Source organism: Panulirus ornatus, chromosome 12 (assembly GCF_036320965.1).
Source record: "Panulirus ornatus isolate Po-2019 chromosome 12, ASM3632096v1, whole genome shotgun sequence".
In the NCBI taxonomy this organism is placed as follows: domain Eukaryota; kingdom Metazoa; phylum Arthropoda; class Malacostraca; order Decapoda; family Palinuridae; genus Panulirus; species Panulirus ornatus.
The window spans coordinates 17,381,075-17,401,235 of record NC_092235.1 but is presented as its reverse complement, the minus strand read 5'-3'; the positions used below and the strand labels follow the sequence as shown (position 1 = coordinate 17,401,235).

The following is a 20,161-nucleotide window of genomic DNA, read 5'->3' as shown; positions in this document are numbered from 1 at the left end:
CACCATCAGGAGGTCCAGAGCCTTACTGGCTCGACCTGCCTTGGCAGCTGGGAGCAGCCCTCCTCCTAGTTTGTGCATGAGTTGAGGTAAGCCAGACCCCCGAGCAGCGGCAGGCAGGGTAAGGTTACCAGCTTTGCTGGGTCGCCACCAGAGGGAAGGATGGACGGTGGTAAGCGGGCCGCTCAAGATGGTTGGAAAAGTTCTCCAGATTCCAGATGACTGAATGTCCGCACTGCTGCAGAAATGTTTCGTCTTTGTTAATTAGTGTGTCAGACTTATCAGATCAGACCACACGACAATGGCTGGACCTGTGGTGAGTGTAGATATTGTCCAACCCTGACAAGGTGGTGCAGCTGGACTGCCCATCAGCCTGGTGGCGTTGATGGCGGACATTTATCTATTTCTTCCATCCCGTTTGAGAGAGTCGTTCGTAAGCTGGTGTGCGATGATTGATTAGGGACCACGTCACCTGGTGTAATTTGATCGTCATCTGTCTGTAGAAATTGCCTTTCTTAAACAACTGTTCTTTCGTTAGGTTAGGCTTTTAACGTTCCTCATGTCTCTCCCGTAGTGACTCAGAACAGAGGAGATATACATTAATTGTATCAGATAATAGTGTCCTTATCTCATCAACAGATTTTTAATGTTGAGTATACTTTATCTTATGATAATTTCGGAGGTCTTCTCCCTCTATGGCTGGGTCTGGGGCCATACCTTACCTTACGTATACCTTACGATGGTTTGGGAGGTCTCCAACCCTCACAGCTGGGTCTGTGGCTGTATCTTACGTGTACCTTACGATGGTTTCGAGGATCTCCTACCTCCACAGCTGGATTTAGGGCCATATCTTACTTTACGTATACCTTACGATGATTTCGGATGTTATTTACCTCCACACGTGAATCTGGGACACTTACGTTATCTTACGAATGATTTTGGAGGTCTTCTACCTCCACCGCTGGGTCTGGAACATTACCTTACCTTACGATGGTTTCGGAGGTCTTGTACCCCCATAGCTGGGTTCTGACTCTACCTCACGTATCCTTGACAATGGTTTCGGGAGGTTTCTACCAACAATTCGGTGTGGGACCAAGTCTTATTGCTCCTTTGTTTGGTCAGGCTGCTGGAGGCTGCGACCAGGGAGGCCCACAAAGCCGCCACCTATCTCCGTAGGAAATCTTGAAGATATGTGCTGGATCGTCCAGACTGAGCTTGGAAGGGATTTGAAGAGGCGCAGTGCCCGTATATCAACGACTGGCAGTGTGAGGGGTAACGGGGGTACATTTGTTTGAGTTGTTCTTACTAGTTGAACTGGTCGGGCAGGTATGTGGTCTGAGGGGGGGAAGACGTGGAGAGGGAATGGGTTATGACTGGAATTATAGTGCGCAGTCAGCGATGCGCAGGGTCAACAGTTGAGCGTCAACATTTCACTCTCTCTCTCTCTGCCTGACTTGATATACTGCAGGGGAATAACACTATTGCCTTTAACATTTTGAACACGACGGTACGATCCTTGAACATGACGGCACGTTCCTTGAACACGACGGTGCGATCCTTGAACACGACGGTACGATCCTTGAGCACGACTTTGCGATCCTTGAACACGACGGTACGATCCTTGAGTACGACGTTGCGATCCTTGAACACGACGGTACGATCCTTGAGTACGACGTTGCGATCCTTGAACACGACGGTACGATTCTTGTGCACGACGTTGCAATCCTTGAACAGGATGGTTACGATCCTCGGGGGTGTGACTGCCTGACCTTTGACTCGATTGTTGAGGATGGGTCATAACACCCCAAGGCCGTACCGTCTCGCTCACGGGTCGTACCGTCGTGCTCAGGGACTGTACCGTCGTACGGAAGGGGTTAAGACATAATCATTATTCGTTTGAGTGTACACAATACACATGGCATTTGAGGTGATGTAAAGTCGGTTTGTGTAAGTATTACCACACAGACGTTGTTTATGATTATTTTCACTTTTTTTCTGCTTATCTTTCTCTGATTTTTTTTTTTTTTAGCACTCGTATCCACGCTAAGAGGACGCCTTTGTATTTGCCTTAGGTCAATGATATCTCGTCCTTTTAACCCCCTTGAAGACAACGGTACGACCCTTGAAGGTCAGGTCAAAGACTAAGCCACACTGTAACTCGAACATGAATTTATGGAGAAAAACATAAGGCTACAAAATGGTCTCTGAAAAAAAAACGCTCACACTCCTAGGAACTGTTTATGTCGACAGACTGCAAAGTAATTTCGACATCATACTGCGAGGCATCGTCTGCACGTTAGAGGGAGATTCACCGACCAGAAATAACCGTGTGTAGTTTAAAGGTCATTAAAAGTGATACTAACATGGATGGCTTCTTCCCAGCAATAAGAGATTTAACAGTGGAATTGATAACTGCCAGATGTGTTTCCGCTGATGAACTCATCATAGACATCAGGACTTCTGCTGTCTTTTCGCTGTACTTAAGGGTAGTACTGTCTGGTTAAGGATCGTACTGTCATGCTGAAGGATCGTACCGTTATGCTGAAGGATCCTACCATCTTGCTGAAGGATCGTACTGCCTGCTGAGGGGTCGTACCATCGTGCTGAAGGATCGTACCGTCATGCTGACGGATCGTACCGTCATGCTGAAGGATCGTACCGTCATGCTGACGGATCGTACCTTATGCTGAAGGATCGCACCGTCACGCTGAAGGATCGTACCGTCTAGCAGAAGGATCGTACCGTCTTGCTGAAGGATCGTACCATCATGCTGAAGGATCGTACTGCCTGCTGAGGGGTCGTACAATCGTGCTGAGTGTGGTTCTGAACTTACATACCGTACGGGGAACCAGAGGGGCAGCGTTTATCTATCTTCTACCGGATGAATGACCTGTGTACCGGATGAATGACCCTGTACTGGGTGGATGCCTTATAGTTGATGAATGACACTTGCACTGGACGAATGACACATGGACTGGATGAATGAGGCATACACTGGGTGAATGACACATGGACTGGGTGAATGACACATGCACAGAGAGTGAAATATGCACTGGGTAAATGACAAATGTACTGTGACCCATGTCATTCACTTGGAGTGAGTGTATGGCACATTTACTTGTTGAATAACGCATTTATTACGACTGTTTATGTACCTTTGCATAGAATTAGTGCATCCTACACCTGTGTAGCGTACCGTACGGATGTGAGGTGAGTGTACCACGTACCGTACGTGTGCGAGGTGAGTGTACCACGTACCGTACGGATGCGAGGTGAGTGTACCACGTAAGTATGTAGAGAATCGTACAAGTGTATACCACAGCCAACCCTTGTACTGTGTATCTTGGATCTATAATTAACACACAATAAGATAAGGAGCCCTTGGTTCCAGGCTGATATCTCTTATCACAGCGGCTGCTCTGTGGCCGCTGTTGGTGAGATAGGCGGAGTGTAGATTGTGCAGCAGGTGCAGGGATGGTGACCTAACTGGCATGGATGTAGGGTGTAGTTTTTTTTTTTTTATGTTAGCTGAGACAGCACGGGCAGCTGAGGCCCTGATCAAGGCCATCCCATTAACGCATATATATATATATATATATATATATATATATATATATATATATATATATATATATATATATACCCTAGCCTGAGCCAGGTACCCATTCTATCGACCTACACCTTAGGGTGGATGAACAGCTGGGTTGATTGTGGACCAAGTGCCGTAACCAGGATTGGAACCTATGCGCTCGACCATAGGTCACGGTCGGGAATGCTTACCGCTACACCATGTATGTGTTAGTCCCGGGCATATAGGGGGATGTACAGGAAGGTGTGTGGAAGTGTGGAGATCAGAATGCTAGTTTGTTCGTAGATTCTCTCTCTCTCTCTCTCTCTCTCTCTCTCTCTCTCTCTCTCTCTCTCTCTCTCTCTCTCTCTCTCTCTCTCTCTCTCTCTCTCAAAGCGAGAGGAAAGAAGAGACGGATACGTGATGCAGCAAATTGCGGTGAGCGCTACGCGCTAACCCCCGCCTGAAGGCAAAATATCGTCGTGGACACTTGTACTCACTTAAGTCATTTCTACCACAGCCCCTCCTGACTCGTGGCCTTCATGGTAGGCCCGGTTCTGCCTCACGAGCCAGTTTATAGTCTTAACTTCTCTATCTGTCATGACCTTATTTAGAGCGCCGGCAACTTGTACAATTCTTTGTCGTCTCATTTGTGTGATGTAGTGATTACTCACACTAAGAGCACTGCAGGTTAGCAAGGCCTGCATGGTGCTCAGGGCCCCGTTGTCCAGTCCTCACTATTGAATGCTATCTTAACTTTGTATTATCCTCTCACTTATATAGCCTTCTGGATCTTCGTATTTTCGCTTTTACTACCCTTCTGGTCTCTTCCCCCTAATTGAGGTAGCGCCCGGAACACAGGGTAAATCCTTTAGGGAAAAAAATAAATCCTCACTCGGCTCCTTCCTCTGTTTCCGCCCTTAGAGAGTTGTGATAATACAGGAAGTCGGGAGATTATTTCCAGCATCCCGCTTCCACTCATCTTTGTCGCTCTCCACGACAGGCAAGAGTTACGTGGGCAGTATTTTTTTTTTTCTCTCTCTCTCTCCCAAGGACCCACAGTGATGGTAACATACTACACTTCCAAATTCCTGCAAAGTTTCCAAAGTTTTTGACAGTAATAAACATAATGCCAGATTTATGGAACAGTGTCACCCACTCTCCTCTCCTCTCCCCCTTTCATCTCTTTCCAGTGTGACGTCCTTTCCCGTTGTTTATCTTCCTTCCGAGATCTTCCTTTTCCAGCTCCGGAGGTCCATGACACAGCCACGAGGACTTACTGTAGCCTTTTCGCACCCAAACTGCAGCCGCCAACCTCTCTCTCTCTCTCTCTCTCTCTCTCTCTCTCTCTCTCTCTCTCTCTCTCTCTCTCTCTCTCTCTCTCTCTCTCTCTCTCAGCACATATGTATAACCCCTCGAGCATGACGGAACGACCCTGGTGCGTAATGGCTTGTGGCCTTTGATCTGGCCCTCAAGTGTCAACTTACATGGCCATCGTATTGCTCAAGATGTTGTACCGTCTTCCTGAAGGGTTGTACCGTCCTACTTAAGGCATGTACCATCTTTCTCGAGGCTTGTACCGTCGTGCTCAAGGCTTGCTTGTACCGTCGTGCTCAAGGGTTGTACCGTCGTGCTCAAGGGCTGTACCGTCGTGCTCAAGCGTTGTACCGTCGTGCTCAAGGGTTGTACCGTTGTGCTCAAGGGTTGTACCGTCGTGCTCAAGGGCTGTACCGTCGTGCTCAAGCGTTGTACCGTCGTGCTCAAGGCTTGTACCGTCGTGCTCAAGGCTTGTACCGTCGTGCTCAAGCGTTGTACCGTCGTACTCAAGCGTTGTACCGTCGTGCTCAAGGCTTGTACCGTCGTGTTCAAGCCTTGTACCGTCGTGCTCAAGCGTTGTACCGTCGTGCTCAAGGCTTGTACCGTCGTGTTCAAGCCTTGTACCGTCGTGCTCAAGCGTTGTACCGTCGTACTCAAGCGTTGTACCGTCGTGCTCAAAGGGTGTATGATTAAGAAAATGGAGTTACAGATTTCAGATGATTGTCAGGGTATCTTTTACTATAGTACTTCTAATGTCAAAATCTAGATAGTTTGTGGTCGGAGATGGGCCTTCCTCATCAGTGACCAGGAGATTAGAATTAGAGCAGGCATGGCCACCAGTCAAGCCAGCCAGCCTGTGAGTCAGCCATGTTTGGCTGGCGGTAACTCCACTTGTGCTTACAACTTTTTTTTTCTTTACTAGCCAAGTGTAATGAGTTCCTGGAGGGCCTCGGGGGACAAGTGTGTGTGTCATTACACCGTGGAGAAATGGGTCCATCTTTGTCCTAATGCCAGCTATCTCCAGCCAGGGAGGTAGATGTCAGGTCTCAGCCCGCAGGGCCTGGGTCCAGAAAAGGGCTTTGGGTATTTGCGTGCTTGTTACCTCCCTGAAGACTGTAAGAAGTCAGGGGTAAGGGCTTCATTCTGAGCCCCCAGGCCCTGGATCCAGATAAGGGTCCTGGAAAATTGCCCGACTGGCATGTCGCTGAAGGGGTACCAGTAGCGGGTGGAAGGGCCGCGTTCTGAGCCTGTTGGGAACAGTAAAGTTTATATATCCCTCACCGTTCACATCCGCCGAGTTAGCTATTACGTCATACGAAACGGGTTGTCGGAGGTGTGTCGTGTCTTAGGCTTACAAGACTCGTATCCAACGCTGTATCCAGAGATTGTAAAGAGGGTTTCCTCTCGAAGTTTGGTTAGCTATTTGGCCTTATGCCATATCGACTCCCAGGGTCATTAAGGCCGACACCGTCACATTATAACTACCAATCGAATATGAAAAAAAGAATCTCGAACGCCTTCCTCATGTGTTGCAAGATGATTGTAGCACCATGTAGACCCTCACTGCTCGTAATGGTCCCATCTTGTTCTACACTTACATGGTTACCCTCTGGGCCCTTCTCCTGCCAGCCTGGTGCTGTGTACCTAGCTCGTAATGTGATCATAACTCATCCCAATCTTTGTTATTGTAGCTGAGCAACTAAAAGCTAATCAATCTGTGCTCAAGTGTCACTAAGATCTGATTAATGTTATTCTGAGTAATTAGTGTGTTCGTGAGGAACAAAGTGTTAATTGAAGTGTTCTTGAGAGTAACCAGATGTTGATTAATGTGTTCGTGAGTGACCGAAAGCGTAATTCATTTGCACTAAGGAGTAACCAAGTGTTGATTAATGTGTTCGTGAGTAACCCGGAGCAATTTAAAGTATTTCTGAGTAACGATAAGCTAATGAATCTATATTCCTTCGGAAATAAAGGCTAATTCATCTGTGTTCTTGAGGAATCGAGAGCCAATTAAAACTGTAATTCAGAGTATACAGGAGCTCCTTCGTCACAGCCTCATGGCTTCCTCATCCGTCACAGTCACATCATCCACTCATGCCTGCCTCATCTGTCACAGCCACGTCATCCTCCTCTGGTCCCCCTCATCCGTCACAGGCACATCATCCACTCATGCCTGCCTCATCTGTCACAGCCACGTCATCCTCCTCTGGTCCCCCTCATCTGTCACAGCCACTTCATCCACTCCTGGTCTCCCTCATACGTCGCCCCTGGTCTCCCTCATCCGTCACATCATCCATTCGTGCCCCCGCCTCATCCGTCACAACCGTATCATTCAGCTATGACACGTGTCGTTTCCCCTCCACGCCTCGTCACAGGTGTCGCTACGGACCATTACATTCTGATCACATCCCAGCGCTCATTCTTCCTACATTATTCATGCCTCTTACATTCCAAACGTCCACCAGATGAAAAAGTTTTGTGTAAGTTATCCTTACTTCACACACACACACACACACACACACACACACACACACTCACATGTACGGCAGTTTGGCTATAGATTTCTCACACCCTCCCTTCACAGATACCTTCTCCTCCCCCCTAACGCCCATCTCCACTACGAACCGCCGTTCGTCACCACACTCGACTCGCTCCAGTCGAGCTCGTACAGACAGATTTAAGAACACTCATCTTACCTACCGTTGTGAACGTATAAACAGTCCATGAACAAGTTCACAGCCATGCAAGTGAACAGCTCAGTTTTCTGTTAGGCTTTGTGGTATTTCAACTACTGTATTCCTGTAATTATTCACCACTTAACATTCATTGAAGTTCATAATCTTTGTGAATGATATTGACTCTTTAAACATCCCTGTATACCTGCCACGCACCCTGGTTATCTGAATGTTCCTCACACATATGCTTATCGAAAGTGTGGCAATATCCAGCTCACCCTAGTCTTAAAGTTAACAAGTAGCTGTCATGACGTCCCATTTCTGTAATATTAGTAATACCTCAGCTGTGTAATTTCCATCCGACTGGCTGTGTGTGTGTGTGTGTGTGTGTGTGTGTGTGTGTGTGTGTGTGTGTGTGTGTGTGTGTGTGTATATATATATATATATATATATATATATATATATATATATATATATATATATATATATATATATATATATATCTTTTTTTTTCTTTCAAACTATTCACCATTTCCCGCGTTAGCAAGGTAGCGTTAAGAACAAAGGACTGGGCCTCTGAGGGAATATCCTCACCTGGCCCCCTTCTCTGTTCCTTCTTTTGGAAAATTAAGAATATATATATATATTTTTTTTCAAACTTCGCCATTTCCCGCATCAGCAAGGTAGCGTCAAGAACAGAGGACTGGGCCTCTGAGGGAACATCCTCACCTGGCCCCCTTCTCTGTTCCTTCTTTTGGAAAAATTAAAAAAAAAAAAAAAGAGGGGAAGATTTCCAGCCCCCCGCTCCCTCCCCTTTTAGTCGCCTTCTACGACACGCAGTGAATACGTGTGAAGTATTCTTTCTCCCCTATCCCCAGGGATAAATATATATATATATATATATATATATATATATATATATATATATATATATATATATATATATATATATAGACTGAGCGAACGAATGGGGCCTTTGTTGTCTTCTTAGCGCTACCTCGTGCACATAAGGGGGAGGGGGTTGTTATTACATGTGTGGCGGGGTGGCGATGGGAATGAATAAAGGCAGACAGTATGAATTATGTACATGTGTATATATGTATATGTCTGTGTGTGTATATATATATATGTATACATTGAGATGTATAGGTATGTATATTTGCGTGTAAGGACGTGCATGTATGTACATGTGTATGTGGGTGGGTTGGGCCATTCTTTCGTCTGTTTCCTTGCGCTACCTCGCTAACGCGGGAGACAGCGACAAAGCAAAATAAAAAATAAAGAATATATATATATATATATATATATATATATATATATATATATATATATATATATATTCTTTTTTTTTTTCTTTTAAACTATTTGCCATTTCCCGCGTTGGCGAGGTAGCGTTAAGAACAGAGGACTGGGCCTTTTTTGGAATATCCTCACCTGGCCCCCTCTGTTCCTTCTTTTGGAAAATTAAAAAAAAAAAAAACGAGAGGGGAGGATTTCCAGCCCCCCGCTCCCTCCCCTTTTAGTCGCCTTCTACGACACGCAGGGAATACGTGGGAAGTATTCTTAATCCCCTATCCCCAGGGATAAGATATATATATATATATATATATATATATATATATTTTTTTTTTTTTTTTTTTTTTTTTTTTTTTTTTTTTTTTTATACTTTGTCGCTGTCTCCCGCGTTTGCGAGGTAGCGCAAGGAAACAGACGAAAGAAATGGCCCAAACCCCCCCCCCCCCATACACATGTACATACACACGTCCACACACGCAAATATACATACCTACACAGCTTTCCATGGTTTACCCCAGACGCTTCACATGCCTTGATTCAATCCACTGACAGCACGTCAACCCCTGTATACCACATCGCTCCAATTCACTCTATTCCTTGCCCTCCTTTCACCCTCCTGCATGTTCAGGCCCCGATCACACAAAATCTTTTTCACTCCATCTTTCCACCTCCAATTTGGTCTCCCTCTTCTCCTCGTTCCCTCCACCTCCGACACATATATCCTCTTGGTCAATCTTTCCTCACTCATTCTCTCCATGTGCCCAAACCATTTCAAAACACCCTCTTCTGCTCTCTCAACCACGCTCTTTTTATTTCCACACATCTCTCTTACCCTTACGTTACTTACTCGATCAAACCACCTCACACCACACATTGTCCTCAAACATCTCATTTCCAGCACATCCATCCTCCTGCGCACAACTCTATCCATAGCCCACGCCTCGCAACCATACAACATTGTTGGAACCACTATTCCTTCAAACATACCCATTTTTGCTTTCCGAGATAATGTTCTCGACTTCCACACATTTTTCAAGGCTCCCAAAATTTTCGCCCCCTCCCCCACCCTATGATCCACTTCCGCTTCCATGGTTCCATCCGCTGACAGATCCACTCCCAGATATCTAAAACACTTCACTTCCTCCAGTTTTTCTCCATTCAAACTCACCTCCCAATTGACTTGACCCTCAACCCTACTGTACCTAATAACCTTGCTCTTATTCACATTTACTCTTAACTTTCTTCTTTCACACACTTTACCAAACTCCGTCACCAGCTTCTGCAGTTTCTCACATGAATCAGCCACCAGCGCTGTATCATCAGCGAACAACAACTGACTCACTTCCCAAGCTCTCTCATCCCCAACAGACTTCATACTTGCCCCTCTTTCCAGGACTCTTGCATTTACCTCCCTAACAACCCCATCCATAAACAAATTAAACAACCATGGAGACATCACACACCCCTGCCGCAAACCTACATTCACTGAGAACCAATCACTTTCCTCTCTTCCTACACGTACACATGCCTTACATCCTCGATAAAAACTTTTCACTGCTTCTAACAACTTGCCTCCCACACCATAGAGTTGATATATATATATATATATATATATATATATATATATATATATATATATATTATAATTTGAACGTGTATATATATATATATATATATATATATATATATATATATATATATATATATATATATATATATATATTATAATTTGAACGTGACGTAGTGGGGCCTTCATAAGCTATGTAGATGCTGCATTGTATAATGAAATATTTGTTTAGTTTGCTGCCTAACATTTCATGGGGTTGGGAGAGTGGGTATACAATTCAGCAAAGTTTACCTGGTCTACATCCATGAAATTCGAGTCATATTGATCATGCAGAACTTGCACATGATGGCAAAGTGATGAGGTGCAGGATGCCTGAAACAGATAATGGAAGTGTTGAGCTTATATCTGTGTTCAGGTGTCTACATATTAGTGACTTATATCTGTGTTCAGGTGTCCACATATTAGTGACTTATATCTGTGTTCAGGTGTCCACATATTTGTGATTTGGCGTCTGTATGAAAGTGTGCTGGCGATCATGTGATGAGTCCGTGGTAAGGTGACAGATATATTGCATATGTGTGACACGGCTGTGGTAAAGTGACAGACATATTGCGCCTGTGTGACACGTCTGTGATTAGGTAACAGACTTTGCATCTGTATAAGTCTGTGATAAGGACATAGTGCATCTGTATGACACGTGTGAGATAAGGTAACATTTCATCTGTATGAGAAGTGTGGTAAGGCAACAGACATATTGCATCTTTATGGTATACCAGGATGGTTGAGGACTGGGGAGTAGGTCAGTATGGGGAGGCTAGGTGGGTGGGAAGAGACCGGGAAGTAGCACAGTATGGGGAGGCCAGGTAGGTAGGGAGGAACTTGGGAGTAGCACAGCATGGGGAGGCCAGGTCGGTGGGGAGGAACTGGGGTGTAGCACAGCATGGGGAGGCCAGGTAGGTGGGGAGGAAGTGGGGTGTAGCACAGCATGGGGAGGCCAGGTAGGTGGGGAGGATCTTGGGGAGTAGCACAGTATGGGGAGGCCAGGTAGGTGGGGAGGAACTGGTGAGTAGCACAGCATGGGGAGAATCCTGGACTTGACAAGATGTAGTTTTGTGTGTGTGTGTGTGTGTGTGTGTGTGTGTGTGTGCGCGCGGGAGGTGGCTGAGTCTGTGCACCCTTGTCTCGCCTGCTTTCCCCCTGTGCCCCGAACTTATTTTGTTTTGTCTTTTACTTAAAAAGGATTTGTTCGTCTCTGTTTACCTGGTCTTGCTTGTAAGACACTTCACTTTTCTTTAACGTCGGCTTCTTTCCGTTCGTATATAACTCCAAATTCTTTCTGTTGAGTGTGGACGCTTCCCTTTGCCACAGGGAGTGAGCTGTTGGAACTACTATTTGTGTGACTTCGACTGGGTAATGGACGTGCGTTCCCTTGTTCCATGCTGGAGGGGTGCATCTATCTGGCCTGTGGCTTGTATGTACCATTATTGGTGTTTTCCTGCCTTGTAGCACCCGGTTTTCTGGTGGGTATTCAGGTTGTTGGTTGATTGGTTCTTTGGGGTTAAGGCCGATCACTTGCCCGGGTCAGTAATCAAGCTACGTCCTCCGACTTGAGATATCTACGACAGACACCCTCTAGAGGTGTTGAAGATCATTGCAAGTCTTACCACACACGCTCTCAATATGCTTATGACCCCCATGGTACTTAGATTTTGCTGAGTTTCTGACAAGTATATTGCTTGAAGAAATCGCTGGCTAGTCTTTCGATGTTTAAGCATGTCCAGATGTAGCATTCAAAGTCAAGTACTTAACTAGTGTCTATTTGTATTATTAAATAGTTTATTCTCATGCTTTGCGTAAGGCTTAATTTCCTCAACGTAGGTGGTGATTATAGTGGTGGTGCTTGCTTGTATCTGCCCGAGAGCCACGCTGACTGTGGTGGTATAGGTTGTTGTCGTGCAAGTAGCATATCTCCCTGTCCTCTCCCGTCCTCTCCCTCCCTCCCTACTTCCCCCCAACTCCCACCCGCAGCCGTCCTTGTCCCCTTGGTTCACCTCAGCCAGGGTCGCCAGGCTCCCAGAAATATGCACACCTCTCACACCCAACGAGTCCCAGAATATTCTCTTCTCATATTTATGATATATATATTAGGAACAGTGGTAGTAGGTAACGCATTAACGTTTTCTCTCCCATTAGTGAGTTCGAGTTGGATGCGAGAACTTTTAGTGTAATGATTTTATGCGAATTTAATCAAATGGTCGAGGTACAGGCGGGTTCTAGTTGATCTTTAGGCTCGTATGAAGACATGTGATGTATACGAATACCTTCATGATGTTTCATAAATGAGTTTTGGCTGTGTGACCCCGCACAACGTATCACCATAAACAGAACCTTTTTTTACCGGTATGTTCAGACAAAGAAGAAAATCCTCAAAATCCACTGTATCTGGTATTACTTACCCCCTGCCAAATTCATAATGACAGATCTAGAACTTCCTCTTCAGAACGTATAAACTGTCGTAAATTCCGGGCGTTGAGCACATAGAGGATATATAGTTGCATAACAACTGAGAGGCGAGTACAACGCGCGCTGCCCTACTGGAACAGTGTGGTGTGTCAAAGCTTGGGAGTGTTAAGGCTTCACGAGTGCAGTAGTATTGCCCTCCTATCGATCTCTGGCTGCAAAAGGACATTAGTGTGATTATATACTGTGACACAGAGAGGAGCGGGTCAATAGGAGGTCTGTTTATTCAGGGCGGACTGTACTGTGACTTGCATGCGTCCACCGGCCCAAGTCTGGTCGAAGCTCACTGTTCAGACCGGTTGCTACTTGTTCCTAATACTCATATTTTTCTCCTCTCTATACTCAATGTTCTGTTCATTATTGTGTGATAATTTGATTGTGCTTTATCATAAGAAATAGGTATAATATAAATCCAAGGATGGATTTATTGGAATAACATGATAAAAATGAAGGATAGATTGGTGTGGTTGGTAAGAGGGAGGTGCCGCCATGTCTTGCCTAGTGTGAGACTCACTTGACGAGGGAGAGGGTGCGATGTCTACCTCTTCTTATACACAGCACATCTGGGGCCTCAATGGCTCCTTCCTCCTGCCAGACCTCACATTCCTCCTCACCCGCCATTATCCCTGCCTTGTCTCCTGCCTTCCCTTGATCCTGCCCCTTTACGTCTGTGTTTTTGCTCTCGCTGTTTATTGCTTGTAGTGTCGTGTGTATTAGGTTAAGCAGGTTTTGTCATACTGTGTATTAGATTTAGTTTGTTTTTAATTTAGAATTCTTGTATTCTCAAATCTCTTTATTCCTTCCTGGGACGACTGTTCTCTGTCTTCTAAGACGGCTTTGTCTTTATTTCCATTGTCTTTCCTATCTTGCTTTTCTTTATTCTTTGATCATCGTCGTTTTCCCTCACGTCTCCGTTCGTCCCCTCGGTAACATTATTCATCGTCTCGTGACCGTTCCTGTGCCTCCAGCGTGTCGTCACGCCCGCCCTTACCGCTATTATTTTGCTGTTGCTCTGCTGCTATTTTCACGCGTGACCTTTCTGTTTTATTAATGGTAACTACCTTTTGCTGCGGATTTAGCGTGTATGTGTGTGTTTTTGTATATATATATATATATATATATATATATATATATATATATATATATATATATATATATTCCTATGAGTCCACGGGGATAATGAAACACGATAAGTTTACAAAACAGAGGAATGTCTACACCGTAGCATCATATATTACGGGAGCAGTTCATTTAGAAATGTTTCGCTACACAGCCAGGGGTATTTTTTAGGGGGGGAGGAGGTCTTGAAATTTACATCGGAGCAGAGCCAGGGCTGGATTTATGTCAAGATGGACTTAGGCATAACTGGTCTAAGTGTACATGTAATTAAGTATGTTCAAATTCAGTAAGTTACGAATGTGATTCGTATTTTAAGTATGAAAACATAGGCCAGTATATTTACCCAAACTTAAAACTGTTTTGATGGGCTCAAATAGCAGTGCATTTGCCTCCCTGAATCCTTACCCTTAGAAAAGGTGTTGGATGGGACTGCGGCCCCCAGCCCCATCCCCTCGCTACGCCACTAACGTTACGCCATGAACAATATTTCTCCAGGTCCTGTTTTTCCTGTCGTATTGTATGTTTTAGTCAGCTTCTTCGGGTGGCCTTATATATTTTTCCTATATTTATTTGGTGGGCTTTGGTCGGCAGCGCCATCCGCTCCACGGATAATCCTCTCCTGACCTGAGCTGCGCCAGCCTTAGTCACACTGACAGTTTGCAGGTTTTTCTCCCAGAATTACCTGTTTGACTTCCAACGTGTACCACACTAATCTGTAAGTTTCTTACATCTTCACAAACAGCCTGGAGGGGGGCATCCAGTGGTCTGTTGCAGTTTGAATTCCTTTTGTATTCCTCTCCATTACCTCATTTCTTTCTTAAGACATTCTCTTTAACAACGGCTGCGGTCAGAACGCTACCTATGTCCTGAGAAGGTCTAGTGATATTGGATGGTGTGTTAACACCATTTGTGGCTTTCCAGGGCTGGTGCCAAGACCTTCTCACGAAGGTATAAGACGTCTTCCATTATCTCGTAACAAAACCCAGCGCCTAAAACAGACCCTCATCAACAGCGGAATGTCCAGCGCAGGGGAAAAAAGCAGATTTGCCTCTAGCTGAACAACATCAGTAACACTTGTAACGCTACAAACATCCTCCTCAGGTGCAAACATGAGATCCTCTCTCGTAACCAGATGTTCTCGGTTTACAAAACAGAGGAAAGTCTACACTGTAGCCTCATCTCCAACAGCAACAAGTGCACACAACACAACGACAGACTCGACTCATAATCTCCTACAAGAACACGAAGACTAAAGAAATTCGCTATGGTCAACAACCTCACCTGGAACCAGAATCCTCCCCAGAGCTCACATGTAATTTATGAGTCCACACGTCAAGGAGGAGGCTGTAAACTCCTTAATGACATAAAGTATGGAGGAGTCACCGCCAACACCACCCTCTCTGGGCATATCGCTCTGCACCTTCAGCGAGTTGCATCCTGGTCTCTTAGAAAACCAGCCTGACACCAAACGAGCAAAACAGCAGATGGCAGACTCCATGAAATACATAAGCACAGTGGAGACAAAATGCGTCTTTACATCACAGAAGCTCCCTTTGTTTATGACAGGCATATGTTCATTATACACAACGACGGACCGCCTCCCTGGTCATCCACCTTGTTCATTATACACAACGACGGACAGCCTCCTTGGTCGTCCACCTTGTTCATTATACACAACGACGGACCGCCTTCCTGGTCATCCACCTTGTTCATTATACACAACGACGGACCGCCTCCCTGGTCATCCACCTTGTTCATTATACACAACGACGGACCGCCTCCCTGGTCATCCACCTTGTTCATTATACACAACGACGGACCGCCTCCTTGGTCATCCACCTTGTTCATTATACACAACGACGGACAGCCTCCTTGGTCATCCACCTTGTTCATTATACACAACGACGGACAGCCTCCCTGGTCATCCACCTTGTTCATTATACACAACGACGGACCGCCTCCCTGGTCATCCACCTTGTTCATTATACACAACGACGGACCGCCTCCTTGGTCATCCACCTTGTTCATTATACACAACGACGGACAGCCTCCCTGGTCATCCACCTTGTTCATTATACACAACGACGGACCGCCTCCCTGGTCGTCCACCTTGTTCATTATACACAATGACGGACAGCCTCCCTGGTCATCCACCTTGTTCATTATACACAACGACGGACAGCCTCCTTGGTCATCCACCTTGTCAAGATGCAGGAATAACAAAGGTTTAGACCATACAAAACTGAACACTGAGAACCGTCACTGTTTGCTCGGTAACCACGAACGCTCAACACCTCCACATCTAAGCTAGTATGCTTCCAATTTAGTTCCACCTTAGCTTGCTCGACTCCCAGTTCTCTTTATCAGCGCTGACCCCATCTGCTCTGAGCCACTTTGTAACCACTCACCAACCTTCATGCAGCATTAAAAGATCGCCGAAGCCTCTCGCTTCATCCACCTCTTCTCACAGATTACCCCACACCTAGATAACGCCACACTGACAAGACATGTTCCCACCGAAATGACGGGACAGACACTAAACAACCGTAACCAAGCGCAAGCTGAAACTCATTCCACCGCACATACATCCATCTCAAACTACACTCTCCCCACACACGCTCGAGTCACACTTTCTCGTCTGCGCTCCGGACACCTACCCATGTCTTCAGCATTGCAGTCATCGATTCAGCATACTACAGCATCCCTCATGCCAAAGCTGCAAATTTTGCGCTCCTGCTTAGCTCGCTGCATTTTCCCTTTCCAGACGACTCATTTTTATTTTCTTAATTTTCCAAAAGAAGGAACAGAGAAGGGGGCCAAGTGAGGATATACCCTCTAAGGCTCAGTCCTATGTTCTTAATGCTATCTCGCTAACGCAGGAAATGGCGAATATTTATGGAAAAAAAAATATATATTTATATATTTCTTTTTCTTTCATACTATTCGCCATTTCCCGCGATAGCGAGGTAGCGTTAAGAACAGAGGACTGGGCCTTTGAGGGAATATCCTCACCTGGCCCCCTTCTCTGTTCCTTATTTTGGAAAATTAAAAAAGAAATGAGAGGGGAGGATTTCCAGCCCCCCCGCTCCCTTCCCTTTTAGTCACGCAGGGAATACGTGGGAAGTATTCTTTCTCCCCTATCCCCAGGGTGGATATTTTTTTTTTTTTAATTTTCCATAAGAAGGAACAGAGAACGAGGCCAGGTGAGGATATTCCCTCAGGGGCCCAGTCCTCTGTTCTTAACGCTACCTTGCTAACGCGGGAAATGGCGAATAGTATGAAAATATATATATATATATATATATATATATATATATATATATATATATATATATATATATATATATATATATATATGTATATATATATGTATATATATATATATATATATATATATATATATATATATATATATATATATATATATATATATATATATATATATATATATTCACCTCTTGTCTTTTGATTCCTTCCATGGTGATACTGTCTAGGATCCAGGGTTTATTTGCCCCCCCCCTCCCATCATTCGCTCTCACCTCTCCCCACAGTATGACCTTGTCTTCCTCACCTCATCTCTCCTGCTCTCCTTCACTCTCACCTCTCCCCACAGTATGACCTTGTCTTCCTCACCTCACATCCCGTGGTCTTCTTCGCTCTCACCTCTCCCTGCCCTGTGACCTTGTCCTCTGCCCTGGTTCACTGGCACTCAGGCCTCCCATCCTCTGTGTTTATCTCCTCCTCATCTCACCCAGCCAATCAGGACCTCTCCCTCCTGTCTTGCCGTACCCACTCATCGTTTTCTCCTCCATCTCTTCGTTTGTTCGTCTCCCTCTCCTTCTCCCTGGCTCCCGCATCAGCCTTCCTCTCCCCCTCCCGGCCTCTCTCACTACCTTCCTCCCCCGCCACTCCTGGTGATCCCTCTCTTGTGACTCTTCGTCGCTCGTGCAAAACGCACACCACACTCCCATCTCATCACCACCACCACACTACCCTCCCTCCACCAGCACATTGGTAATCCACCCCACTACTAGCACCAGGTACCCCTCATCTCCACCACAGTACCCTCCACCAGTACTGTGGAAGTCCCCACCAGCACTAGGGTTCCCTTCAACACCACCGTAGTATCCTCCACCACAGTACCACCGCCATGGAACAACCCCCCCCCACCACCACCACCACCACCACCTCAGTATGTCTGAGACATGTTTGATAACAGGGACTGAAAAAGATCTTGCTGTAGAAAACCTGTGTGGTAACAGAAGGCTTAACATAAGATATCATCTGGGAGTGTTGATAATGTTTTCCCAGGCGTCCCAGACAAGTAAAATTGTCAAAGATTTTATTCTCAAGAGAAAAACGACCATCCACACACACACACAGTACTATTAGGTGCCTCCCTTCACTCCAGCTCCACACATTCTGTAGCGACGCCCGAGGTGGGGCGTCGCTGAAGGTTAATTTAATCGCTTTATTCCCCGGGCCACACGCTGTGTGGCGTGGGGTAAGGTAGTGCACACGCCCACAACACCCTCGAGTGTATAGAGTCGTACAAATATAGATGGATGTGACTCAGGATAGAGAGGCGTGGCCGTGGCACGACCTCCACCACGCCTTGCGCCCCACAGACGAAGGGTTGTGTCGAGACTTGTTTATCATTTGCCAGTAATAGTCTGTTAAACGGCAATTTCTCATTTATTTTTCTAGTATGGGATTTTGTGTTTATGTATCTTCAGAACTCTGGATTATTTGTATGCCATTTGGACCAGATATTGACGCGTAGCGACCCGGTGTCGCCCCCGCACAGTGTCGTCCGCCGTCCTGCGGTGATGCCCCCAGGGTATATAAGAGGCAAGGGGCGGTCCTCGGGACTAAGGCGTCTGGAGACTCGTGACCTGTCATCACGTCAGGTCACCGTCGCTCGTAAGGTGACAATTTGCGGAGCGACTCTGGGTCGCTACAGATGTATCATGGACACGATTTTTTTTTTATTTAGAAATGGTATAGTGTTATAGATTTATATACTATTATATAATCCCAGAATCTCTCTTATGAGGCTTCTGCAGCTTCAAGGTAGCGCCACAGTCAGTGGCAGGGTAAAGAGGGATTCCTTATGATTGAGAAGTGTATATATATATATATATATATATATATATATATATATATATATATATATATATATATATTTATATATATATATATATATATATATATATTTATATATATATATATATATATATATATATATATATATATATATATATATATATATATATATATATATATTGGAAAGGATCACAATTTTGCGCGTGATCAAGTATATTCCCATGAGTCCACGGGGAAAATGAAACGCGATAAATTCCCAAGTGCACTTTCGTGTAATAATTACATCATCAGGGGAGACACAAGAGAGAAATATAACAGTCAGTTGATATACAACGAAGATACGTAGCTAGTATGCCATTTGGACAATAGCATTTTTACCAAATGGCGTCCTAGCTTTGTCTCTTCGATGTATATCAACTGACTGTTATATTTCTCTCTTGTGTCTCCCCTGATGATGTGATTCTTACTCGAAAGTGCACTTGGGAATTTATCGTGTTTCATTTTCCGCGTGGAATCATTGGAATATATATATATATATATATATATATATATATATATATATATATATATATATATATATATATATATATATATATATATATATATATATATATATATGTGTGTGTGTGTGTGTGTGTGGTTTATCGCGCCAGGTGAAGGCCGTCTTGTATAGTTGCCTCAATTTCTCGAATGAGACGGGAATACGTGTATGTGTTCGTTCGACCTGACCCTTGTGTCAGTAGATGGGCCTTCATACGGAAAGAAGTCGTACCGTCGTGCTTAAGAAGGTCGTGTCGTCGTGCTCAGCGGTCGTACCACCGTGTACAATGAGTACACATCAATCATTATGCACCTGAAATATATTTTATTTGTCAAATGATCAGTGCAAAACGTTTGTTGACAGACGCCATGCGTTTAGGGCTCCAGATTGTTGTCATGCGTCTAAAGCACCAAATTGTTGCATGCGTCTTGTACTCCAAATTTGTCGCCATGCGT

At 45.0% G+C, this 20,161-nt stretch overlaps 1 protein-coding gene across 11 annotated transcripts in view; it reads left to right on the top strand.

Annotated features, from left to right (window-relative positions):
* Positions 1 to 20,161, top strand: part of tou (bromodomain adjacent to zinc finger domain 2B toutatis) — a 1,094,933-nt gene that overhangs the window by 49,520 nt on the left and 1,025,252 nt on the right. The gene's annotated exons all lie outside the window — the stretch shown is intronic.